A 26,419-nucleotide genomic window follows, 5' to 3' on the forward strand; every position below is an offset into this window, starting at 1 on the left:
GAACATGCCCAGCACCGCGCAAAGCATTCTCTGCAGGCTGCCCGAGTTCTGTCCATCAGCAACTCTGTGATGAAAGGGCTGCCCGCTCGGCAGACAGGAAAAGTGGGCCAGGCTGCTCCAACCAGGAGCTGCCTCCAACCCCAGAATGTCACTGTGGTCCCCTGGTGCGTCTCATCCCTTCTGCCTGCCTCGGTTAACCACCCTGTGAGGTGGGACGAGACGAGTTGCCAAGAGGACCCTGCCAGGTCAGGTGCAGCTTCCTGCAGCGCGCTGGCCTCGAGCAGGCTCTCGGCGGGCAGGAGACTGGGGGAGGAAGAGGGGGTAGGCAGGGGCCCTAGCTCTGCTCATTCCAGCACCCGTCTTCTCACTGTCACCAGGACAGCTCAGGGGCCAACCCTCTATTCCCAGGGTCCAGAGCCCCCTCTCTGGGCTAAGGGGTCACAGTGGCTCCCCGGGGCAGGAGGCCTTGGCCCGCATCCCAGCTCCCGTGAGTGTCCAGTGGGGAAACGCATCTCAGGAAGTGAGAGGCCTCTGCCAGCCCAACTGCACACACCTTGGGACTCCCGGTGTGGCCGCCAGTGCCAAGTACCCACTCTCTGATGCTGGGGCAGGTGGAGGTGGACACGGAGCCCCTGGGAGCTGCTTTCCTCCAGGGAACCCTCAGAGGCCCCTGAGCTCACAGAGGAGGGCGCCCAGCAGTCGGGCGAGGGGCCCAGGGCCAGCGGCTTTGCCTCCCCGGCCCGCCCCTCACTTTGCCACAGGCATCGGGGCTCAGGGGGAGACGAACCTGCAGCAAAGAGGCCAGGTTTCGAGTCCTCAGGGGTCCACAGCACCCAACCAGGCCGGCGCGCATCCAGGACCCCCGGCTCTGTCCCGCCGCCCCCACCCCCCACCCCCGCTGCGCCCTCACCAGGGAATCCCGCACCCGGCCTTTTCCTCTAAAACGGGGCAATACCGACGCCATCCGCATGGGGCTGCTGGGAGAGCTGGCCTGTGAGGGCCTGTCAGGCCCAAGGGCAGAGTCTGGGCACAGCCAACCCAGGAAACAGCAAATGCTGGTGCCAGCAGCTCCCACAGGGAACGCTGCCCTGAGCTATTGGCTGCCCAGGGTCAAGAGAAGGCGCCCACTTCCCTTCTGTGGGGCCTAAGGAGGCAGGAACTTGCCTTTGGGTAGAAATACTGATGCTTCTCATTCAAGAATCAAATTCCTGTCCTTTCTGCGATATATAAACAGTTCTGAATTTGCAAACTATTGTATGAAATGCAGCAAGTCTGGGGTCCACCTTGGCTGTATGTGGGAGGGAACGTGAACCAGCCAGGGCCCAGACACAACGCCCCAAGCCTCAGTTTCTGAACCTGCACAATGGGGAGAGTAGATGGTTACCACCCACAGCCAACGCTAAATGTCACCCACAGATGTCAGCACCGGACCTCCCAGGGCACAAGCTGCCAAAATGCAATATGCCAGAAATGGAACAGCTTTTAAAAAGGAAACTGAATAAGTTACAGTTCATAGTTCCAAGACTACAAAAGAATCCCAACTAAGGCATCCATGGAAAGACACCTTAATTCAAGGAAGGCCAGTGGGTCAGAACCCTGTGTCAGCCGGGCAGTCACGTGGCTGCATCTGCTGGCCCCTGCTCCTGGGCTCCGCTGCTTTCAGTCTCTGTTTCTGTGGGGTCCTCACTTTGTCTCTCTGGGGCTGGCTTTCCTCTCTTGGCTTCCCGTGGTGCTCTCCTGGTTCTGGCTTGCTTCACATCTCACGGTGACGCCTGCTGGGCTCCAGGCATCTCCAAACATCCATGTCTCAGTTCTTTGCTGTCAGCTCTGCTCTTTCTATTGGGTCTGTTGTCTGCGGTTCCTCCAAAATGTTTCCCCTCTGAATAACAATAATCTAACCACTCCCGGGAGTGGGCGGAGCCACAGCTCCATCTAATCAAAGGCCATACCCACAAGCAGGCGTGTCGCGTCTCTGTGGGGATACTCGAATCAATAGTTTCCATCCTGCAGTGCTGAATTAGGATTCAAAGAACCAGCTGCTCCCACAAGATCAGATCGGGATTAAAGCATGCCTTTCCTGGGGTACATGATGCTTTTGCACCACCATGGCACAATATCCAAAATGAGGATTCAAAGCATATGAAGCCAGGAAGGAAGTGAGGCACGGGAAGGGAGAAGCCTGCTCTCTGCTCCCAGCCGTGGCCGGCAGCTCTCCCTGGGGGGGGGGGGGGGGGGGGGGGGCAGGATGTGACCCTCCCACTCCTGCATGGGGCATCTGGAGTGACCACAAAGCTGAAGAAGTGTGCCACCGTCTCCCCACGCATCTGGGTGTCTGCCGCCAGGCCCCCCACACCTTCCACCCCACGATTAGTTGCCAGTTCTCAGCTTTTCATCCCCTCCGACCCTTCTCCTCCCCTCTGTCTCCAAAGCCAGCGCCCCAGAGGCCGTGACTGGTCCTGTTCTGCACGCCAACAGCGGGTATGGACTTCTGCCCCTGTGCACATCCTGCACACTCCCACCGCAGAGGTCCCGCGCTGGCCAGGCACCCCTCCGCAGTCCCTGCCTGGCCTTCACTACATTCGCAAGGCATTTTGAGCCTGTCGCTTTCTCTTCTCTCCATGCACATCACGTGGCTCCCTTCCTGTGCCATGTCCGAGCCCTATTCCATTCCCGTCAGCTCCGACAGCATGCACTCTTCCAAGGACCGGGTCATGGTCAGCTTCATGTGTCAACCTGGCCAGGCGGTGGTACCTGCTTGTCTGGTTGGGCAAGTGCTGGCTGGCCTGTTGCTATGAGGACATTTCATAGAATTAAATCATGATCACGTCAGCTGCATCCATAGCTGATTCCATTTGTAATCAGCCAAGAGGAATGTCTTCTGCAATGAGTGATGCTTAATCTAATCACGGGAAGCCTTTTAAAGAGGATTCAGAAGAGAAAGTTTCTTCTTCCTGCTTCAGCCAGCGAGCCCCTCCTGTGGGGTTCATCCAGACCCTCCATCGGAATCATCAGCTTCACAGCCTGCCCCGCGGATTTTGGACTCTATGTTCCCAGGTTGCCCAACCAGCCTCTCCTGTGGAGTTCGTCCAGACCCTTCACTGGAGCTGCCAGCTTGCGGCCTGCCCTATAGACCTTGGACTCTACTTCCCTATGGTTATGTGAGACACTTTCATGAATTTTACGTCTACGGCTATCTCCTGCTGATTCTGTTTTAGCTATTACAGACCCCATCTCTCCACAGGCTCAAGGGGAGAACAGCCGGGGATTAGGGCTGCACCAAGGATAAAGGGTGCTACGTTGTCAAAGACCTGGCAAGCGTGATCTGGCATCACTGATGGCAATCACTATTTTTATTTATACCTCTAAGGTGGTTGGCAGAAATTCATACAATCCAGACCAAAAGAACAAGGCCTCCCTCCTTGATTCAGAGGTTCTGGGTTCTTGATCTCAGTTAATAGCAAGTCAATGCTTGGCTTCCATCATGATATTTCCAAACTGTTGAATTATTTCTTTATATTTTCTAAAATGTTCTAGGACATTCCCCATAGCCTGTGAAGAAAGAAGCCAAAAACACTGCAAATATTTCAGAGAAAGATCATAATTCTAATAATTCATTAGCTATTGCTTGGGGAAAAAATCTTTTTACAAACATATTTTCCTTTAAAATGTAATTTCTTTCAGAAAGTCAAAGTTCAAAGTGTGGGGCCTTTGAGAGCGTTAATGAAAAAGAATGCACTGATCTGACCCGCGGTGGCCCCAACTTCACGGAAGGGGCATGTGGGGTGCCCAGGAGCTTCAGTGGTAGAGTTCTCACTGGCACGTGGAGACCCGGGTTCGATTCCTGGCCCATGCGCTTGGGAAAAAATAACTCAACAAACGGTGCTGTGGTAATGGAGGATTCACGTGGAAAAGGAATGAAATGTGACCCCAACTCACAGAAGGCCCCCCAAAAAAGTGGGGGATCATGCAAAGTTAAGATGCTCAAAGGCTGCAAAGTGCAGAACTGGGACACGGCGGGGGTGGGGTTTCCAGAAGGGACCCTCCCCTGGTACAGAGAGGACAGAGCATGGAAGCCCCAGCATCTCGGGCAGGTGACAGCCAGAGCTCACACCTGACTCTCACCCAAAACTCGAGCAACTTCCGTGCATCTCAGGAACGCAGCCCAGCCGTTCAGCCTCAGAGGCTTAGGGATTAATTTCCCCTCAGAGTAGAAATCAGAATGGGCTGGATATATTTATTTGCTTTTTTCACTTCTGAAGACAAAGCAAACAAGCATCCCATAGAATGCCAAGTTTCTGCTTTCCTTGGGGGCTCTGTGCCCATTATGTGAGGCAGCATTCTAAAATTCAGGCATGACGGCACTAAGATTTCACAAGTTTAAAGAATAAGGGGCTCACGACCTCAGGCACAACGACAAGGACGGCTCATTCAGGAAGTGCAGGCAGTGCCTTCTCCCCGCTCTGTGCTGGGGGGGTCCAGCGGCCCCCAGGCAGAAGATGCCTGCACCGCATGGCGTGGCATTCCACCTCTCCTTCCACCTACGGAGGGTGCGCGGCCGCCGGACACTGAGCGTGCACTCACACCTCTCCCTCCACCTACGGAGGGTGCGCGGCCGCCGGACACTGAGCGTGCACTCACACCTCTCCCTCCGCCTACGGAGGGTGCACGGCCGCCGGACACTGAGCGTGCACTCACACATACACACACGCAACAAAACACATGCTGTGCACGCAGGCATGCAGCACCCTCGTCCCAGACCTGGCTGGCATCCTGAGCACCCAGTCCCACATCTGTAACCCTCCAACAGTACATCAGTGTGGCTCTGGATTTTTTGGTTATTGGCACTAATTAATATTTTTAAACAACATTAGGAGTGCTCAATCAATAGCGGACAATCCTCACATTGGAACAACTAATAACCACAATAAAATTTAGAGAGGGTACAAATAATGCAAAGATAAGCTTAAGGGACTGCCATGGCCAGCCTGGGCCGCTGCCACGAAGACCATACAGTGGGCTGGGTGAAGCCACAGACTTCACAGCTCACGCGTTGAGGCTGGAAGTCTAAGATGCCAGCAGGCTTGGTGCCCGGCTGGCCACCTGTGGAGACCCCTGAGGGCCTTGGATTCCCCGTGCAGGTGCTGCCCTCACCCTTCTCCTTAGGTTCTCTCTGACTCCCACCTTGCTGGGGCCCCTCCCAGTGACATCCCCGTTATAAACCCTCCAGGATCCAGGTAAAGGCTACCCCATAGGGCACACCTCAGCCGAAAATATCACTCTCACCAGACACAGATTCCGAACAGGTCTAAACTGGGGTCAGCAGCTCATTCTCTCCCAGCTGGGAGCAGCCTGTCCTGGAGCGTGAACGAGAAGGAGCCTGTGGCTGCGGTGGGTGGACGGCAGCGCCTGGCCTCAGGGAAGGGCCAGGCAGGTGGGGGCAGCGGGGGAGGTACCTGGGGCCAGGCCCAGCCTAGAGTGTCAGGTTCAGATTTCAGCTCCCATCGCCTCTGGAATCCAGAGGAAAGGGAAGCCGAGTCTCTCCGCCTAGACACATGGAGTGCAGGGAGGTGATAAAAGCACTTCCCGTTGAGGTCAGTGCCGCGGTTTCCACACCGTGGCGGATGTAACTGGAGAGCCCTGGCCTGGTGAGGAGCCTGCAGGCGCCAAGTGCGGGGACTCCTGCTTCGCGACGAAGCTCGGCAGATGTTCTCCAAACTTCCTGACAGTTTGGGGCTTCTATGAATATTACACTAGGTTATTTTAAGGTTCTGCAGTCATTAATGGATATAAATATCTTAAGAGCATTTCCTTGGTGGAATGGCCGAGCACCAACTCAAGCTGAATCACGGGAGGCGGCTGTGGGTTTGGCTTCTTCTGTTCTCCACTGAACGCTGTTGAGGCCCTCAGCCTGGAGGGGACACCAAGCACGCGAGGTCACCTCCCCTGAGGCCAGGTGGACGGTGGGTCCCTCAAGGTCAGCATGCGCATCGTGAGGACCCCCATGATGACCAGGGACCCCCAACTCCCGAAATCCAGCCCAGTGACCTCTGAACTCCTAGCGGCCAGGTTTTCACATCTGCTACCTCATCTGGACCCTGAGAGAATCCTGAGGGGAACAGAGCTGGGAGTCACAGCCCCGAGACCTACGTGCGAAAGTGCAGGTCAGGAGGGCCCAGGAGGCGGCACTGCAGCAGCTCTGGGACTGCCGCAGGCTCACCCGGCCACCTGTGAGAAAAGCCTCGACTGAGCCTTGCGTCCCTGCGTCCCCGCAGTGAGAGGCCATGTGACTGCATGAGCAGATCCACCTGTGCTGCAGGTATGTCCCATGGACGAGTCTTCCCACCTGCCAGCCCATTCCTCTCTATATCGCCATCCCACCACCCAGACCTCTCCAAACGGCCTCATCAATGTGCTCCACCTTCTTTGAGTATGCTCCCCCTTAGCTCAGGCAACTGTCTCTATCCACTTTCGCCTCTCTACCTGACGAGCACAGCTCTCCCCCCACAAACGTCTAAGCCCTTCAAGAAGGACCATGCCAACACAAGGTTACCACGACACCATGTGCATGCCAAAACAGACCTTACAGTGTTGGGTTCTGGATGCATATCCATCCTTAGGGTTAGAGCGTGAACTCCTTAAAGGAGGGGACAGCCACAGAGCTTGGCAAGGAAGATGGCAGAAAACAGGCATGCAATGACATTTGTGGGACAGACAAGAGAAGGAACGAAAGAAAAACCAAATGCAAGGGAAAAAGGAAACATGAGTAAATAAATTAACCAATTACTCATCTTTCCAAACATTATAAACTTTCCTTGGGCATTTGGAAATAGCACCTTCTTAGGACTTTGCAGACTGAAATAGCTACACACTTCTTATTTTTAATGGTGCCCTGAGCTCCTTTTGTCCTCTGCATAAATCTGCCGAGTGGAAAGGGAAGGCAGCTTTAATCCATCATGCCAAAGAGAATCGCCCAGAGGAGCTGGCATTGGGGAATGGATGTGGTAACTGATGGGTGTCTCGACTGCAGAGAAGCCCGCTCTTTATCCACTTGATGCCAAGACGTCAACAAGTGAGGAGGTGAAAGTAGATGCGAGTCCACCACGGGAGCCAAGGCTGGCATTTTAAACCTGCTGGTTGTGCCCAGGTGCTGGTGCTTTCAGATCCGGCTTTGTCCAGCCTTGGCCATCAGCTTCACAAGTGCAGAGCGACTCAGCCTGCATGGGGTCCCCACTCTAACCTCCTACGTGGCATAAGCCTCAATCCTCAGCACTCACAGCTCCGAGGCTGCCCCCCACCCTAGGGCGGGCAGAATGGTGAGTGGGGGGGAGCTCCAAACAAAGCTAAATGATGCTTTCCGGAGCCTCACTGCTCAGCTCCACGTGACTCCCAGCTGCAGCCCCGCTTTGGCAGCACCACAGTGATCTAGGGGTACAACCCCCACGGCGGAGGGGTCTCTCGAGCTTCAGGCTTCACTCGGCTGCAGGGATCTTGGACAGGAGAAAATCCAGCTCCCTTTCTCCAGAAAGGAAAGCTGAGACCTGGGCACATCCCAAGAGGTGGTTCAGTGCAGGGAAGACACAGGCTTGGTGGTCAGATGCCACAGCCGTCGGTCCCACCCCAGCTGCTCCGGCCATGGGCAAGTGCCACCTCAGTCCACGCACTCCTGGAGAACACGGCCCAGGCAGCCTTCGTGCATGGCTGTGATGCATCTAAGCATTTGCACGGGAGCCTGAAATGTACCGTCCACTCACATGGTCAACCCTGATCTGGAAGCCGCAGCCCCTTCGCTCTGGGCCAGAAGTGTCCCCTGTACACCGAATGGAGGGGCCATGGCGCAGGTGCTTCCCCAAAGCCTGCAGGGAGACAGGCTGTGGTGGGAAGGGATCCCCAGGGCAGGGCCCCCACAGGAGGTGTCTCCAAGGGAGGGGTTCACAGGGGAGGGCCCCCATAGGAGGTGTCTCTAGGGGAGGGGTCCACAGGGGAGGGGCCCCCATAGGAGGTGTCTCTAAGGGAGGGGTCCCCAGGGGAGGGCCCCCATAGGAGGTGTCTCTAAGGGAGGGGTCGGCAGGAGAGGGGTCCAGAGGGAGGGGACCCATGGAAGGGTCCTCAGGGGAGGGGTCCACAGCAGAGGCAGCGGCGAGGCTGGGGGGAGACGGCAGGATTGGTCGGCCTAACACGCGACACCTGAGGGGCCCAGCCCGGCCGCAAGGGGCATCTCCAGCCTCTTCCTCGGGCCTGCCAAGGCAGACCAGCCCAGGCTTTGGGGCTTTCCCTGGGCCTCAGAAGCAGCACTGGCCCTTCCTTTCCTCTTGCCGCAGCTCACACATCTTTTCCTCGAGAGCTTCTTCTTTCCTCCACTCCTCTCCACAGTGCCCACCACTGCTCCTGGGCATCAGCACTGCCCGGATACTCCTTGTGCTGCCCTGCTCCTGGCTGGGGACCACCTCCAGGAGGGGCCCCTCCACGTCCTCTCCCAGTGTCCTGAGTGCACACCCAAGTTCAGCCCGGGACAAAGTCTGCATGTGCAATGCATGAGCTGTCAGCACTAGGTTGAGGGGAGCAGTAGCTGAAGGGAGCACCAGATGAGGGGAGCACTGGGCTGAGGGGAGTACTGAATTGAGGGGAGCACTCGGCTGAGGGGAGCACTCAGCTGTTCCTGAGGAAAGGGCAGGGTCAGGGTCAGGAGTCAGGTGAGAGCACAGGGGCAGCTCAGGGACAAGACTGTGCAAAATCTGAGACACCAGACACTTCAGCATCTCATCCCAGGTACCGTTCAAAACCCAGCCTAAGGGGCCATGGCGACATCCTCCCCAGTGCCGGGGGTGGGGACAGGGGCAACCCCTCAGGTCCCAGCACCGCAAACGCATAGCCACATCCCTGCCGTACCATGCCCTGGGCTGGGCAGCCCCGGCCAGAGCTGGAGGGAGGACGGTGTCCAGGCAGAGGCAGGAGGGAGGACGGGTGTCGGGGGGTAGGTGGGAGGGAGGACAGGCGTCGGGGGGGGAGCTAAGCTGTGCTGGACACATGCAGGCAGCCTGGGGGTGGCGGGAGGGAACTGCCCACACAGGGATGTCCACGCTGGCCTGACCGCGAGTCCCTGCACAGTGACCATGACCCAGCTGTCTTTTCCGGGCGTGAACGGATCAGGAACACCCGCCTTTCAGTCTTTACAAGCCTCCCTTTTATAAGAGCCTCGGCAGAGGCTGTGCGGCTGGGCTTCCGGGTGAGGCTGGACGGTGTCCCCCCCACTCGTCCGCAGATGTAACATGAGCAAATGGCCAGGTCTCGTCGGGGACCGAGTTGAGTGCCGGGTGACAGGAAGGAACAGGGTGGGTGCTCTAGAGGTGCGTCCAGCGCCCGGGTGCCCGGCCAGGCATTAACGTATTTGGGGGGGAGGAGGCGAGATGCCCACTAAGGACCTGCAGCCCAGGAAGGCCGACACACACCAGAGGCCACCCCAAGGCGAGTTCCGCACCTCTGAACACGCAGACCTGGCCACCAGCAGCGTGTTCCTCGACGCCGGGAACTCAGGAGAAACCACAAACAATTCACATCGCAACTACACTTAACACGATGCTGTGAGGACAAGGCAAGTGGACGTGGGGCTGCTGCGCAGGAGGCCAGGGCTGGGGGCAGAGCAGATGCCCGGGTCTGCCATGAAGGCCCGAGTTGTGGTCCAGGGTCCAGGCCTCAGGGCCTGCCCCTCAGCCCCTCCTGGCACCTCACACCTGCGCCCTGGCCAGCCCAGCCCCTTCCGGCCCCCTCTGCCCCGCCCTGGACCCCCACAGCCCCTCCTGGCCCCTCCCAGCCTCTCCCCCGGCCCCCCTTCCAGCACCGCACAGACCCCAAGGATGGCCTGTCCCTCCTGTCCGAGCCGTCTTCCTCCTCCTCCTTCCTCGCCCAGGAGGAGCGCGAAGCAGACGAGAGCCCGCCCCTTTGAGTCCCTGCTAAGCTGGTGTCCCAGCCCCTCAGGGCCCTTGTGGGTCACAGGCAAGGCCCTCCCGCAGGGGGCACACGCTCCACCTGGGTTAGGCCCTCCCAGCCCAGGCTGCCCCTTCATGCTCAGCGTGTCCCGAGGACAAGGCGCCGTGCCACCCCACATCACAGAGGCGCTGACGTAACTGACCAGGTCAGGAAGAGAAAAGGAGTGATGAGCGCTTCAGCCCCGTCACCTCTCCCTGGGCTCCAACAGGTCCCCCCGCCTCCTCCATTCTCCACCCAGCAGCCGGAGGAGCTGTTCATATTCGCTGGAATAACAGAATTCCCTGGTTACAAACCTCTGTTAGCTTCCCATCACCCTTTAAATCCAATCAAATCCCTCCACAGAAGACATCCCAATGCCAACCACACGAGGAAAGATGCTCAACATGAGGCGTCGCCAGGGAAATGCAAATGAAACCACAGCGAGGATGGGCCTCACACCCACTAGGATGGCTGAAAACACAGGCAACAGCAGCGAGGGTGAGGATGCAGAGAAACTGGGGCACCGCACACCGCCGGTCAGAACGGGAGACAGCTGAGCCGCTGGGGAAAACGGTGTGGCTTCCTCAGCACATCCAGTACGGAAGCGCCGTCGGACTCTGCTATTCCACCCGCGGTACACACGCCCCGGAACTGAGAGCTGGGCCCATCAGATACTTGGGCCCAGTGTCCCAGCTGCGTTTGCCGCAGCAGCTCAGGGAGCAAGAACCCAAGCAAACGCCCGCAGCTGAAAGGTTAAACAAAACCGAGGCCATACGTAGCAGGACAGCAGTGAGCCAGAGGAGGAAAGGGGCTGGTTCATCCGGCCGCCCGGACGAATCCTGAGACCGTCCACCAGGGGGATGCGCCAAAGGCACAGGCCACCTCGCGTAAGATGGCAGTGCTAGGGAGATGCACACGTGGCCAGTGCGCACACGGGAAGCCTGGGTGGAGGGAGGGGCTGCTGAACCCCGAGGATTTCCTTCTGGGTGATGGGAACGTTCTGGAACCCGACAGAGACGACAGCTGCACAGCATCGCATGCCACTGAAGTCCACAGTTTAAAACGGTAAACAGCAGTCTTCATGCTGTGTGCATCTTACCACTTAAAGAAAAAAAAAAGATAAATCAAATCCTTCTTTCCTTTCTGTGTTTCCCATCCCAAACAATTCGGCCCAAGGTCAGTGGGGTGGCACGGGGAGCAGCTCTCCCGGATAAGAACCCCCTGTTTTAATTCTCTGTGCCGTGCTCATCACCCTGGTCACGCCTCCTTGACTCTAGTTCTGTGCCACCTGCCTGTGCCCACTGGAATGAACGAAACTTGTTTATCTTGTTGACCATCTAAGACTGAAGATTTAACAAACTTATAACGAACCCTGGTACGATGGGAGACGTGCTTCACTAAGAAAGTTACCTGTTCATCTGAAATTCAGATTAAAGCAGGCCTCCTGCACTCCCTCACATCACCACGCATCACACGGGCACCGAGTGGTCGCAGAAGAGACACGTAGGAAGATCCCACAAATAATTCCAAACCCAAAGCCTCATGCTCAATAGCGAAGAACTTGGCCATTTGTGAAAAACCTCACACACGCACGCACGCGCGCGCACACATGCGCACACATGTGCACACATGCACGTTCACACACATGCTCACACGCGCACACACATGTCCACACATGCATGTTCACACACACGCTCACACGCGCGCACACATGTGCACACATGTGCACACATGCACGTTCACACACGCTCACACGCACACACACGCGCACACATGCATGTTCACACACGCTCACACGCACGCACACACATGCGCACACATGCATGTTCACACACACGCACGCACGTGCGCGCACACATGCACACACATGTGCACACATGCACGTTCACACACGCACACACACATGTGCACACATGCATGTTCACACACGCGCGCGCACATACATGTGCACACATGCATGTTCACACACGCGCTCACACGTGCACACACACACACAGGCCCGGGGAGGGGGTGGCCCGGCAGAGCAAAGGGAGAAGGGCGAGCCCTGGGGACCTGCCCTCGCGTCGTGTCTCTTGCAGACCCCGCAGCAGCACGGGAGCAGCACCAACACCGAGGCCACCCAGAGTGACCCGGACCCTCCGCATCTAACAACCCTGGAATTTCAGCCGAAACTCAGAAACTGTGAACTGGGTGCTGCCCTTGGGAAGGCGGGACCTCCAGACACTCACGCTCAGAGCGGCGCTCCAAGAGCCGGGACGTACCCGAGGCTCAGGGAAGGGACAGCTGGGGGTGTGCACCGGGCAGCAGCAGCTACTCCCAACCAAGCCCCCCAGCGCCAAGCCACGGGCCCTTCCACCCACACCACCACTTATGACCAATCGCAGGGGCACCCCTTACTAGCTGCTGAGCACCCCTGGCGCAGGCCCATGTGAGGGTGAATCCTCCCACAGGTGGGACATGCAGGTACACACCTGCCGGAGAGCCACACCCTGCCCCAGGCCATCGCGCCTGCAGGGAAGCCCTGCCCAGGCCCCAGCTCAGGGGAGCCCAGCGTAGGGGTGAGGGGCACTGGACGTTCATCCACCACGTAAATGGAACAGAGTGGCAAATGGAAAACAGGACACATATCCACATATGGCTGGAGCTGAGCCATCCTGCTGGATAAATGTCGCTGTTCTCATTTTCCCTCCCACCTGGCTCCTGCTTCTACTCCCGGCTGCCTTCAGAAGCCCTAAATCGCACTTTGCAGTGTGTGAAGACATTAGCTAATTAGGGTAATTCACACTAAAGTGTGAATGAAGCCTGGGAAGAGGGCGGGGGAAGGCATTTTAAAAGCAAGAGTTGAGTAGTTCCCTAAAGGCCCCAAAGGGACTGGGGCCACGGAGAGCTCTTCCAATCCTCCCTGCTTTCTCCCTGTCTCTTCCAAGCCTCAGAGTTCAGCTACTCTGAGCCACTGGCATGGGAGTCTCCTGAGCCAACGTGCCTTAAGAACAATATTCTGGAATGAGACCACTTTAAACCGTCCGCTCCCTGGGTCTGGGACCTCGGTGGATCCCGTGGCATCATTCGAGTTTCTAAGGTCCCCTCAGACAAATGGGTCCTGGGAGGGAGCCCAGAGGTGGTCCAGAGCAGGCCCGTGTGCTGGGCACAGGTCTGCCGTCTGCGCCACCTTCTCTCTGCCATCGCTTCTCCCTTCAGGGCTCTGGGGAGGAATAAGACACCCCCTCCCAGACCGTGTTCTGAGAACATCTGTTAGTAGATGTTTCTTCCCAAAAGAACCTCTTGGTCAAGTAAGTTTGAGAATCACCAAGGTACACAAGGTCAATCTTTGATCCTGCAGGATGTCTCAGGGGCGTTACAACCGTAGCTTTTGGTGTGAATCTTCAATTAAGCGGCTGTAAGGAACATGCACAGGTGAGTTCACCCAACAGCAGATCTTCTCTGGCTCACTTAGAACAGTCACTCAGAACACACGCTGGGCCATAAAATATACCTCAACAAACTTTTAAAGCATAGAAAACATAAAAGCATGCTGTCAGACCACAAGGAAATCAAAGCAGAAATTAACAGCAGACAGACAGCTAGAAAATCCCCAAATATCTGGGAATTAAACAACACACTCCTAAAAAACCACATAAACTAAGGCAGACATTTCAAGGGAAAGTAAACATTACTTTAAATGAAGTGAAAATAAAAACACAACTGAAAATGTGTGAGAGGCAGGAAAGCACCCTCCTGAGCACAATGGGGGGGGTCTTCTTACCCAAACAGCTGGAGCTAAAAGCAGACCTGAGGATTCCAGCGTCTCCTGGGGAATTCAACTCTGCCTTTACCGGAGCTTCCTGCTTGAGCCCTGTCCTACAGAGCGAGATGTGCCGGATTTCAGAATTGCCTTCTTCAGTCTCTGTGGCCTGCCCTGTGTTCTTTGCAATCCCATGGTCATGCGAACCATTTCCTATAGGATAATGTATACACATCCTCCATGTGTCCTGGAAACTCTTTCCCTGGAGAACCCGGTCCCCTGACTAATGCCCTACTGATGCCACGGACACTGAAGGATAATAACGGGGTGCTGCGATGCAGAGTGGGGTACGTCTGCACGTGGGCTGAGTGTAAATGTGCCTGAACGGGGCTGGGTCCCATCGATGCACGTGAACTTACTTCCTAGGTCTCAGCTTACAGGAGCTAGTGGGGCAAACGCACTATCAGGTTCCTTCTTCCAGAAACAACTGCTGAACTTCCACATGGGGGTCCGCCAGGCAGAAGAACCGAGTGGTCCCAGGCTGGACCGTCAGGCAGCTTCCTTCCCTGCTCATACTGTGTGCCTACTCAGCCCTCTCCCCGCCGGGCACCGATGTTCTTGGGGCAGGGCAGTGTGAGCAAAATAAGCATCCACATAGTGATTTGGAGATGGATGGACAGATGGACGGATGGATGGTTGGACAGATGGATGGATGGACGGATGGTGGATGGATGGACGGATGGATGGACAAATGGATGGATGGATGGACGGATGGTGGATGGATGGACAGATGGATGGATGGTTGGACAGATGGATGGATGGATGGATGGACGGATGGTGGATGGATGGACAGATGGACGGATGGATGGTTGGACAGATGGATGGATGGATGGATGGACAGATGGATGGACAAATGGATGGATGAATGGATGGACGGATGGTGGATGGATGGACAGATGGACGGATGGATGGTTGGACAGATGGATGGATGAATGGATGGACAGATGGACGGATGGATGGACAAATGGATGGATGAATGGATGGACGGATGGTGGATGGATGGACAGATGGATGGATGGTTGGACAGATGGATGGATGAATGGATGGACGGATGGTGGATGGATGGACAGATGGACGGATGGATGGTTGGACAGATGGACGGATGGATGGATGGACGGATGGTGGATGGATGGACAGATGGATGGATGGTTGGACAGATGGATGGATGAATGGATGGACGGATGGTGGATGGATGGACAGATGGACGGATGGATGGTTGGACAGATGGACGGATGGATGGATGGACGGATGGTGGATGGATGGACAGATGGATGGATGGTTGGACAGATGGATGGATGAATGGATGGACGATGGTGGATGGATGGACAGATGGATGGATGGATGGGCAGATGGACGGATGAATGGACAAGTGGACGAATGGATGGATGAATGGTTGGATGAACAGATGGATGGGTGGATGGAGGGACAGACAGATGGAATGATCTGAGAACAAAAGCTCTGACCAAGGATGTCCTCTTCCCCTCCCCCTCCCCACCACGTTGCACAACGACGCCTTTCATGAGCACAGCATATGTCCGTGAGCCAGCCACACATCCTCTGTGCTTTAGTCTCTTCATGAGATGGAACTCTGGATGAGATGGGAGCTGGGGTCGACATCCACAATATGCCCTTGTCTCAGAGGGCAGCACTCCTCAGCACCAGCCACCAGGGGCTGTTTAGCAAAGTAGGTCTGGAGCTGCCAGGGCTGTTTTTCAAAGGAAGACACATCTAATTCAAAATCCCCCAGCTTACTGCTGCCTGAAGGCCTACTCCAGGGACACTGCTGGATGGAAGACTCTGGAGCACTTTGCTATCTGTTGAGACATTAGCCAGTTAGAGTAATTCACACTAAAGTGTGAATGAGGCCAGCAGTGGGAAGGGGCTTGGTATAAACTGCAGAAAACAGTTAAGTTAATTTTCTAAACCTCCTGAAGTCCAAAGGAAGTCCACAGGGCATGTGAGTCCAGGGCACCAGTTTGTGAGCTCTGGAACAGATTATCCTGAGCAGTTAAAGGGTCTTTTCTTTCACCACCTCATCTCATTATCCCCATTTCCAGCAGAGGAGGTGAGTAAACCTACCCACCCCCAGTGAACAGAGTTGCCCTGGGGCTTGGACCCAGGTGGTCTGACCCTCACTTCCAGTCTTTCCCAGTATTCTGTGCTGCCTTGTATGAGCCTGGAGATGCCCTGAGGGTCAGATGTCAGTAACTGATGAACGAACCATGGTGCAAACTGACCATGGAATATACTCAGCCGTAAAAAGGAATGCAGCTCTCAGGCATGCTGAGACCTGGGCGAACCTGGAAACATTAAGTCAGTGAAAAAGTAAGGGACATAGGACAGATGCTGTATGCTTTCACTTACGTGAAATATCTAGAAATAGCAGATTCATAGAGACAGAAAGTAGATCAGAGATTTGTGGGGTCTGGGAGGTGGGAGAAAGGGGTGTTGTTACTCAGTGGGTGTAAAGTGTTCATATGTTTTGAAAATTTCTAAATAATATTTTTCATGATGAGGTTTATTTAATGTATATGTATCACCGTAAAATGCAGCTCTTTATTTTTTATTTCCAGGAGAGGCGTGACAACAACAGATATAAGATAATACAGAATATAGGGAGTAGTGAAAGAGATCATTTTGGTGGCATTTCAAAAGAAAAGAGCATGCCATTTCTAGGATTCCCTGGACCTCTGACCTGGAACAAGTGGGAATACAAGGGACATAAGAGGTAGATGGGAGAGAACTTCTTTAAGAGGAAGTTTATAGCATAACTTTATACCTCACTACATACAAGGGGAGTGATGCGTGCCGACTCTCACCTCAAAGGATGTTTCCAAAACACTAAAGCATTTACAGCTAGAGCCTGAGAACAGAGCCTGTCATATCCTTACCCAGAAGACGGGCACTGTGGAATGCCCAGCTGGGAAGGCATGCTTCAGTGCCGTGATGAGGTTGGTCACCCAGACCCATGCAGGCCAAGAATGTGCAGTGTGCCCTCACTCAGACCCTGCCTGGTGGCAGAGAAATGTAAGCAACAGGCCAGCTGGAGGGCTGTGAACCCAAGCCAGCCCACAAGGGAAAAAGAAGAGCCTTCTCCCACTGCGTGGGTTTTCTGTACAGCAGTTTCCATAGGGCAGTAGAAGAAATGACACAACTAGTACTTAAAACAGCAGGATTTACTAACTAGTCAATGAAAGTTAGAGGAACATTAGGGAAACATGACTGCAGTTGGCTTTGGATTTATATGTTTATGGAAAACCAAAATTCTTCCTTCTGTGGTCCCCTCCTGGCACTTTCACCAAGTCTCCCCCCAAAAAATCATGTCAGCTATTGTCTCGGTGGGCGTCTCGTTTGGTGGGGGCGGACAACGTGGGCATTGTGGTATGGATCCATCAAGGCTCTGACCCCAGTTCTTGGCATGGGCTCTTCCACTCAACCCCACAGAAGCCCTTGCAGGGTTAGTATTCCCATTTTGCAGAAGAGAACACTGAAGTTCACAGTGGTTCTGATGTCCCAGGTCCCACTACTGCAGACTGCTGGAGACAGACTCCAACTCAGAGCTATACAGCCGAATGATCTATGAAGATGACGGTGCTTGAGTTAAGCTGCCAGGTGGACACATGGAAGGAAGTAAGCCTTCGATGTAGTCTCCTGAAAGATTCAGGGGAAAATAGGGAATAGAGCACAAGGTGTCTTTTGAGGCAAATCTTTTCACAGGCAGAAGTCACTGGTGTCTCTTTTGTGACCTCCATTTTTCTCCCCTTGTGCCCACCGCCCTTTTTAGCCATCCCCCAACGGGCCCCATGGGATGTTCCCAAGGCAGAAACTTAATGCCTTCCCCTCTGCTCTCAGTGCCTCTGAGGGAAGTGTGCCCAGATCCCCAAGTGTTCATTAATTATATTTCAATGTCCTCACTTAGGCAGTAAATCTGCGTGCATAGCCTTGTGTTCTCCAGCTGCCCTCACAGTCTCGGGGCAGCCACCAGCCCCGGGATGGAAAGAGCCTCCTGCAGGGACAGCCCCTGCTTACGTCTGCCAGGGCGTGCAGGGGGAGGGGGACCCCAGGGCCACCGCGCTTGGGCTTTCCTTCACTCAGCGGGGGCCTCACTTTCACCCACCCTCTCTGCGAGTTAGCCCCGTTACGCTACAGTTTGGCTCTGAGCAGACCTGAGGATGCATCTGAACTTTCTGGGTCCCAGGCGCATCTTCCAGGTGAGTCACAGGTCTCATTTATACAGCAGACCTTTATTGAGCAGATGTTCGATGCCAGACACTTGGCACTGGGTGCCTGATGGTGAAGGAAGAGTGCAGATCTCTACTGAACTCACAAAGACCTGCATTTTAACCCTTTCCCAAAGTATAACTTTAAGCAGATTATTTAACTCTGTGGAGGCTCATTTCCCTTATGTAAAAATGAGACCAATAGCTGCCACCCTCATATGGCTGTGACTGCTGAAATAATGCACGCAGCCTCCCTCACACAGTCTTTGGGTCACAGCATCCAACAAATTGATGCCGTTATTCAACTGACATCTAACAAACACGACTCAGCATCAAGGGTGCCATACTGGCTTCTCTGGTGGGATTTTAACATCATGCATTCCCCTGCTTCTGGACCCCAGCTGACCCATCTGTGCAATGAAAGGGCAGCTCAGTTTCCTGGAAGAGCAGGGGCTCTGGAGTCCTAGCAGGACCAGAAGTGACTGACCCTCACAAGCTGGGTGGCCGTGGGTATGGACCTTTGACTCTTTTCTCTACACTGAACACAAGCCCTGGGAAAGGAGGTCCACAGGCTGCCCTTCTGGCTCCCACACATGTCCAGAGCAAAGCACAGAGGCCAGCAGGCTTCATAAGCATCTACAGTGAGCAGAGGCAGGAAGAGACAGGGTGCAGCTGGACATGATGGGTAGCTGCTGCAAATGGAAGACTTGAATGCACTGACAAGCTCCGTCTGATCTACAGACCCAGGACACGGGATGTTAAGGGGACAGGAGCGCCTTCCTCCCCAGCGTCCAGCACACACCCTCCTGCACTGCTAGTGGATGCACAATAAATACTGGGTTGGGGAAGCATTCAATTATTTATTTCAACCTCTCAGGAACGTTGTGCTTAACAATAATGACAAACGATGGGAAACCGTGGCCAGGTGCAATTATGGAATCTGTCCAACAGAAAGCGCAGCTGAGAATGCAGATCTTCCCAGTAAGCCTCCAAGTCACCCATCTTACCATGCACGGGAAACCTCCACGTGCCCCGTCCTCTCCACCCAGAGGTAGACCGCAGCTTCACAGCACACGAGACTCCCGTGGGTACCTTCCCCACGGACCTGACTCAGAGAGCATCCACCCCTGCTCTGACGGACATGCCTGGCCCTAAGCACTGATCCATGGGAGGGGGCAGCGCACTGAGCCCACAACATCAGGATTCAAGGACACAAGCTAAGGCGCACAGAGAGAGGTTTCCCTGGTGAACGTGCCCCAGGTCGCGGCTGACCTATGCCCAGGGGGTATGTGACCCTTGGGATACTGCATGGCATGGTTCACCTCAGGGTGGAGACCCCAGTGCCACTCAGCAGGGTCCCCGTCCTGGCCGACAGCATGAATGAACTTCGAAAACTCCAGGTGCAGGGAAAGGAGCCCGGCACACCCAAGGCCACAGAGCTGGTCTGAATCTATCATTCCGTACCCCAGAAAAGCCTCAATCCTAATCCAATCTTATGGGGTAGCCGTTTTGTTGATCCTGACTCAACACTCTAGGGCAGAGACCTTGGATTAGGTCATCTCCACAGAGATGTGCTGACATGCCCTGTTGTGGGTGTGGCCTTTTGATTAGACAGAGACGTGGCTCCACCCATTCAAGGTGGGTGTTGATTCATTTACTGGAGTTCTGGAAAAGAGAAACAATTTGCAGAAATCTCAGATGCAGGCACCTGGAGAACAGTTACTTCAGAGCTGATGGAGACTCAGATGTTTGGAGATGCTTGGAGTGCCAATGGAGAGAGCAGATGCCTACACATGGACGTCTGGAGATGCAGAGCCCAGCAGACACCACGATGAGACTTCCCACGAGATGCTGACAAGCCAGAACCCAGAGTTGCGTCCTGGAGGAGCTAAGTGAAGGCCCACAGATGCTTAGAGAGGAAACCACTGGCATCAGAAGCTGGAAGCAATAGAACCAGGAACAAGGACGAGCAGACGCCAGCCCTGCACCCTCCCAGCGTACCCTTCCTCGAGACAAGGCATCTTTCTCTGGGGCTAGAGAGACATATTTATGGCCTTAGAACTGTACACTTGTAACATACTATATCCTCTTTATAAAAGCCATTCCATTTCTGGTATATTGCATTCCACCAGCTTTAAAACACTAATACAGCCACCTATTGTTGGGCTCCATTTACATGAAATGTCTGGAATCGGCAAAGCCACGGAGACAGAAAGCAGATCTGTGGTTGGCGGGGTGCGGTGGGGAGTGCGCACCTTCTCAGAAAGGGAAACCCTCCGCGGTGAAGGAACTGGGTGAAGGTGATGGGTGGACAACACCGTGAATGCACTAAACGCCACACAGCTGTGCACTTCAAAACAGTTCATGTTTATGTCATGTGAATTTTACCCAATTTAAAAATAATACACACACACACACAGACACACACACTCTCTGGTCCATGACTCAGGTAAGCGACCTCTTCCATGAAGTGGAAACACACTAGCACCTGCCGCATAGCTTGTTGTCAAGTGAGGACTTGACCCCGTGCCCCCTCAGCTGTCACTTAGAACTTCACTGTAAGTACTTTACTGTAGGGTTCAGTTCTGCTTTCAGAGCTGCCACCACTCCGTGGGTCCCATTTCTTCATTCGGATTCTGCAAAGTGTCCCCCCAGGGCATGGACTTGGGGGACGGATGCCTGAGCTCTTCCTCCCTGTGGCCCTCCCACGCCCTGTCTTCCAGCTGCTGCCCTTGTCCACCTAGCACTGGTGACCCTGGAGGGAAGGCCTCCTGCCCCCAGGACTGGACTGGCCAGCCGTGCGGTCACCTCTGCTTCTGGACATGCTGTCTGTCCTCGCAGCCTGAGGAAGCGTCTCCAGCCTTGGGCTCGTCCAGGGCCTGGACTGCTGGCAGGTCCGTGAGCGGACAGCCACCTCAGGCTGCCTCCCCAGCTCGGGACAGGTGGGGCCCAAAGGTGGACTGAGTGCGGGCCGTGGCTTTGGCTCCCGGCTCCTGAATCAAGGGTGCTAGGACCCTGGGTGGCTGTGTCAGGTCTCCTGAGACTGGGGGTATGCCCCCGCCCCCTTCCCTTGGGGTGAGGGCCACAAGTGACAGTCCCTGCGTGGCGTCGGACACTCAGTGGGGGCCTCTCCCTCGCAGATGAGAGGACCCAGGGCACGGGCAACATGGTGGACAGTCCATCTGCAGCCAAAGGGAGGGGTGCGGACAGCTGTCCCCCCCAGAGCCGAGTCCCATGAAATCTGCTCAATTTGCATGTCAACATCTCCCTGTTTCTTCTGTCCCTGCTTCAGGTCACCAAGATCAGGTGTCCACAGCGAAAGCAAGCCCCGAGGGGACCTCAGGGATGCAGCAGGCGTGGGAGCATCCCGGGGCCTGGGCAGCGGACTGGGGGCACTGCCCCGGGTGCTCTCCCTTAATTTCTAAGGTAGAATGTTGGCGGACGGGCATCAGCCTGTGGTGCGGGCCTGAGGAGGCCACGGGAGGCCCCACCCACCCCACGGCCCACCCGTCCCAGCATCCCCAGGCGTCAGTGCTCGACACAGACGCGCAGACCCTGGGCGGTCCCCAGGTGGGGAGACGCTGCATCGGCACTGGACCCAGACCCCAGGAGCCTAGAGCACCTCACCACGCAAACCGAGCCTCAGTTTCTCATGAATGACAATAATGAGAATAAAAATAGATAAAATAAAAAATAATGAGACAATAAAAAAGAACCAGGACTCTCCTTGCCCAGCATCAGCCCTCGGCTCCCTGGGCCCGCCCAGGTGGAGTCGTGTCTGGGGGGTTAAGGAGTAGAGGACCCCCACTTGGGATGCACCGCATGGCCACCTCCTCACCACTGCCCCGCGGCAAAGTGTGTCGGTGCCCCCATCACCAACAGGGCGACCTAGGGCGGACAGATTAAATAGCTCAGCAAGGAAAGCAAACCTAATCTCAGAGCAGGGAGCAAACCTAATCCAAGAATGGACGCTGAGCCCGAATCACCAGTGATTCACAGAGAGTCCCTGAGAGCCCAGGGTAGGGCTGAGAGGCCACAGCCCACGGCCCACAGGGAAGCGAGAGGCCACATCCCACGTCCCACGGGGGCCTTGGCAGCTCCACAGCCCACTTTACAGACCAACCCCATTTGGACTGATTTCACGGACAGTGTCCTTTGAAAGAGTTCTTTAGGGAAAAAGGCTCAGACTAAAAATAAAAGTTTTGACTCACCAAACAAAATGACTAATTTCCACTTACCCAGTGTTCAGGGGAGTGTGAGTGCCCAGGGCATCCCCAGGAATCCCCAGGAATTACTGACCGAATAAATGCATGAATGAATGAATGGATGCAGAGACGAGGCATTTCACCTAACACCCCCAGGGCTGAGGAACATTTTGAAGACCCATCAGACTTCCTGAGGATCGATCATACGCACATCAGAATTGCACCAGAACCACCATCCACAACTGCGAAGGATATAATACGGAAACACAACCAAAACCAACATTACAGAAGAAACCCTGGAGCTCACCTTGTCTTGTAGATGAGGTGCAGCCTTGGCAAGGCTCAAAGAGCCGCCGTGACCGTATATCAGAATCCTCTGAAACTACCAGCGAACCGCACACTTTCCCATGTGCCAGCACCACCCCTGCCCCAAAGCCTGCAGGTGCAGCCACTACAGCCCATGCGCAGACACCCCCTCGCTCACCTGTCTGTCTGTCCTTTCACACCAGAAGCCCCAGGAACCAGGTTTCATTCACGTCTGTTCTTCTACTTCTTAAGCCTGAGGAAACATCAGAAGTCTAGACGGACGTTTGGGGCGCAGGGATCCCCTACACTGGGTCTCGCTGGAACCTGGGCTTTAGTTTGGGAGCAAGGCGATTCTCGGCTGGGAAACTTGGAGTAAGCAAGGTCAGCGTGAGGTCTAAAGGCAGCCTGGCCCAGCTGAAGCCAGGGCCCCTCTCAGCTGGTCCCCAGCCGCTCAGATGGGGAGGTCCCTCCACACCCAAGGCTGGCAGGGACAGGCCCTCACGGTGCCGCAATCCAGGGCCAGGGACTGGGCAGCGGCTTGGGGCCGGCTCACTCCTCTGAGGTCAGTGTCCCCTGTCTCCCCTGGTTTGACCCAATCCCCCCTCCATCCCCCAGGAGGAAGGGACGAGTGAGAGGAGGAGGACAGGAAGAGATGAGTCACGGAAAGCAGGTCAGACTTCCACGTGGGGAGGTGCTGCCCGGTGCAAGCTGCGGAATCCCCTGCACGGCCTCGCATGGAGCCGCTCATCCTTCATTTCAATCCATCCCAGTTAGGAGCGTCTCAGCTCCCACGGCTGCCATGACCTTTCAGTCCTTGGGCTTCGCAGAGCCCCCTCTCTGCTTGCGGGAAGTGGCCCATTCCCTAGTTTTGGACAACCCCAAATTCAAGACTCTAATCTGCTCTGGACCTGAGTCTGTACTTAGAAACGGGTTTAAGCAAAACATTGCCTTAGATGAAGGGTAGAAACAATGGCAGATTTTTCACACTTTATTTCCTAAAGTTTGGTGACTTTGCAGAAACTAAACCATCACCCATTTTGATGCTACTCGGGAGGCTGCACAGGGCAATGCGCTAACAGACACTTAGAAGCTCAGGGATTCCTATGTACGGGGTGTCTCCTGGCCTGAGAGTCCACAGCTCGGCCTTCGAGAAAAGCTGACCTAATCAGATGCCCCCCTGTACATGACGAGGAGACTCACGTTTGCCTGTCCTGGGACACTGAGCAAACCACGGGAACTGCGACCCTGGCTGTGCCCGCTCTGCAGCTCGCATGCTGCAGCAATGACAGAAATGGCCCAACGGTACAAATCATCAGCAAGCACCCAGGAGGCATGCACTCGTGCTGCCTTCCTTCCCGGGGGAGGGACAGCCTGAGGTTCAGAGAAATCCATCTGTTCACAGCCCAGGCCCTAAGCCAAGTGCTCGTCCTGGGGAATTTTCCACGTCTATTTTCTTGGCCTTCAGCAAAAAGAAAGAAAAATGGCCTTTTGGCTTCACTGGCACAGCCAGGGGACCGGGAGAGCAAGGACGAGACTCTATTTAATGCACCATTTCCCTGCCAAGAAAACAACCAGCCTCACCCCTTTCTCCAGAGCTGGGAGATGAATGTGACGGGTAAGCAAGAAACAGCTCTTGTGGGTGACGCATTTTAGGGCAAAGCTATGACAGCAAACTTGCCTCATCACCTCTGAGAACCATCTGCCTTAAATGAATCATCACCAAAAGTACCAGCACTCTGGGAATTCGGGCATCGTGTGCTGGGACAAGCCTTGCTCTCCGTGGATATTTACTCGCCACCCACACCAACCAGTCTGTGTACAGGTCATTACTGAAGGCCTCCTGGCATTTGCCTGGTGTATGTGTATTCAGCATAGACTGAAAGTCCCCTGAGGGAGGGGAGAAAGAATATGGAACTATTAAACCTCGCCATCAGGGAATCCCCTGATACTGTGTCAAACTTTAGGGACACCCAAATCAACAGGCCATGCCCTCGATCATGAGGCTCACTCTTGTGAAGCTTGTGTAGGTAGTGGAGAAGGTTGGATTACCTATAGGCATACCTAAGAGTTACTTCTGAAGGATCTCTGATGTGGTTCAGATGTGGCCTCAGTCTCTCTAAGCCCAACGCTGCAAGTGAAATCATTGCCCTCCCCTCTACATGGGACATGACATCCAGGGGTAAAAGTCTTTCTGGCAGTGTGGGAGAGGACTCCCAGGGATGAGTCTAGCCTTGGTACCATGGGATCAACAATTCCATCCTGACCAAAAGAGGGAAAAGAAGTGCAATTAATAAAGTATCAGTGGCAGAGAGAGTTCAAATAGGGTCGAGAGGCTACTCTGGAGGTTGCTCTTATGCAAGATTCAGGTAGACCTTGCTACCTATCATAACCTGCCAACCCCCAACCAGGACCATTCCAGCCAATCCTAAAGAACACCTATGGCAATACATAAGATTCCACAAGGGTTCCAGGCACTAGAGTAACTTTCCAAAAACCTACAACCTCCAGATGGGTCCCTGGTCCACAAAAATCCTGAAATCCCAGCCTCTCCAGAACATCAGAGAGTTCCATCTCCTTACCCCATATTAGTGACAGATACTTCCAATATCAAAAAGTCAGTATGGCCATAGTCAAACACCCCTAAAGAGAAGGATGGAAAGATCAAAGGTGATGGTGTAGCTATACAGAGAAGAAAGAATTTAACAAATGATTATGAATGCTGAATCATTAAATTGATATCTCTTTTAGTCTCCAGTATCCTAGAGCAGCTAGAAGTAAACACCTAAAATTGTAGACTTGTAACCCATGTCAAAGTCTGAAATATGTTCTACAACTAATTGTGGTGCTGTGCTTTGAAATTTATACTTTCGTATACATGTTATTTTTCACAATAAAAGAAGGAAAAAAGTTGACTTTGATGATAAAAAATATTGAAGCTGTCTCCAGCCCCATATTCTGGAGCAGCTAGAAGGAAAAACCTGAGAGGATGGTATGGTAGCCCATGACAAACTCTGGGATCTGTCCTGTAACTACTTGTTGAAGAGTGCTTTGAAAACTATTCTTTTTTATTTTGTATTCTCTGTATATATGTCAAACTAACAATAAAGAAAGTTAAAAAAAGAAAAAAAAAGAGCCCAGCCTGGTGAACTCCTAATTCCTTGGGGCCTCAGAGGCATCCAGGACGCTGCCTCCCAGACGGACGTGACCCACTCTGTGGGTGGGAAAAGCACCGGACATTTCCAGCGCGGCACCGGGTCCCAGGAAGCCAGGGCCCTCACCGCCAAGTGCTTTCTCCCTGTGCCGGGACACAGACTGCACGTTCAAGAGGGAGCAGAGAAGAGCTCCCGTGTCTGGGTCTGGGCTCAGCCATCTGACCTCTCTGCCCGTGTGGAGGAGGAGTGGGGGGCTCTGCTCCCCGTCAGCCTCGGGCAGGCCTTAGTGCCGAGTCACGTCGCCACCCCCAGCGGTGGGGACAAGGACACGCACAGAGTGCTCAGCGCGGGCTGGGCCCCGTGCCCAGAGAGTCCCCACATTGCAACTCTCCACACACGGGGGGGAGATGCGCTCATTAGGCCTGTTCACAGATGGGTAAACCGAGGCAGAGAAGGTCATACCCGATGTCTGACAGCAGGGAGGGGCTGGGACTCATCGAGAGCACCTGCTCTTGACCGCGAAGCCACACACCCGAGATTTTGCTCCCAAAGCAGCAGGGAAGAATGCAGATTGAAATGACGGCAAACATGAGAAAAGGTGACATGGACAGCTGGGGTGGGACGCGGTCAAGGGCCCAGGTCAGCTGTTCCGAAAGTTTGGGTCCCGTCGTCACATTCTACAAACCCTCCTGCCCACCCTCTTCCCCGAAGTCACACACCCTGGGTGACCACCCACTCTTCCATGCAACCAGGCAGCCTGAGGCGTGGGGC

At 54.7% G+C, this 26,419-nt stretch overlaps 1 protein-coding gene across 14 annotated transcripts in view; it reads right to left on the reverse strand.

The window, feature by feature from the left end:
• The window catches only part of FAM135B (family with sequence similarity 135 member B), a 260,070-nt gene that overhangs the window by 164,180 nt on the left and 69,471 nt on the right, over positions 1 to 26,419 (reverse strand). For 3 of the 14 annotated variants that reach the window (XM_077167762.1, XM_077167752.1, XM_077167754.1), the window contains one exon: positions 22,675 to 22,749. The exons of 8 other annotated variants lie outside the window; for them this stretch is intronic. The gene's annotated coding sequence lies outside the window, so the exon portion shown is untranslated. Of the gene's footprint in view, positions 1 to 15,895; positions 16,066 to 22,674; positions 22,750 to 26,419 lie in introns of all 14 variants that reach the window. 3 more of the 14 variants (XM_077167763.1, XM_077167753.1, XM_077167758.1) reach the window with 2 other exon arrangements.

The sequence above is a fragment of the Tamandua tetradactyla genome, chromosome 6, assembly GCF_023851605.1.
Source record: "Tamandua tetradactyla isolate mTamTet1 chromosome 6, mTamTet1.pri, whole genome shotgun sequence".
Lineage (NCBI taxonomy): Eukaryota > Metazoa > Chordata > Mammalia > Pilosa > Myrmecophagidae > Tamandua > Tamandua tetradactyla.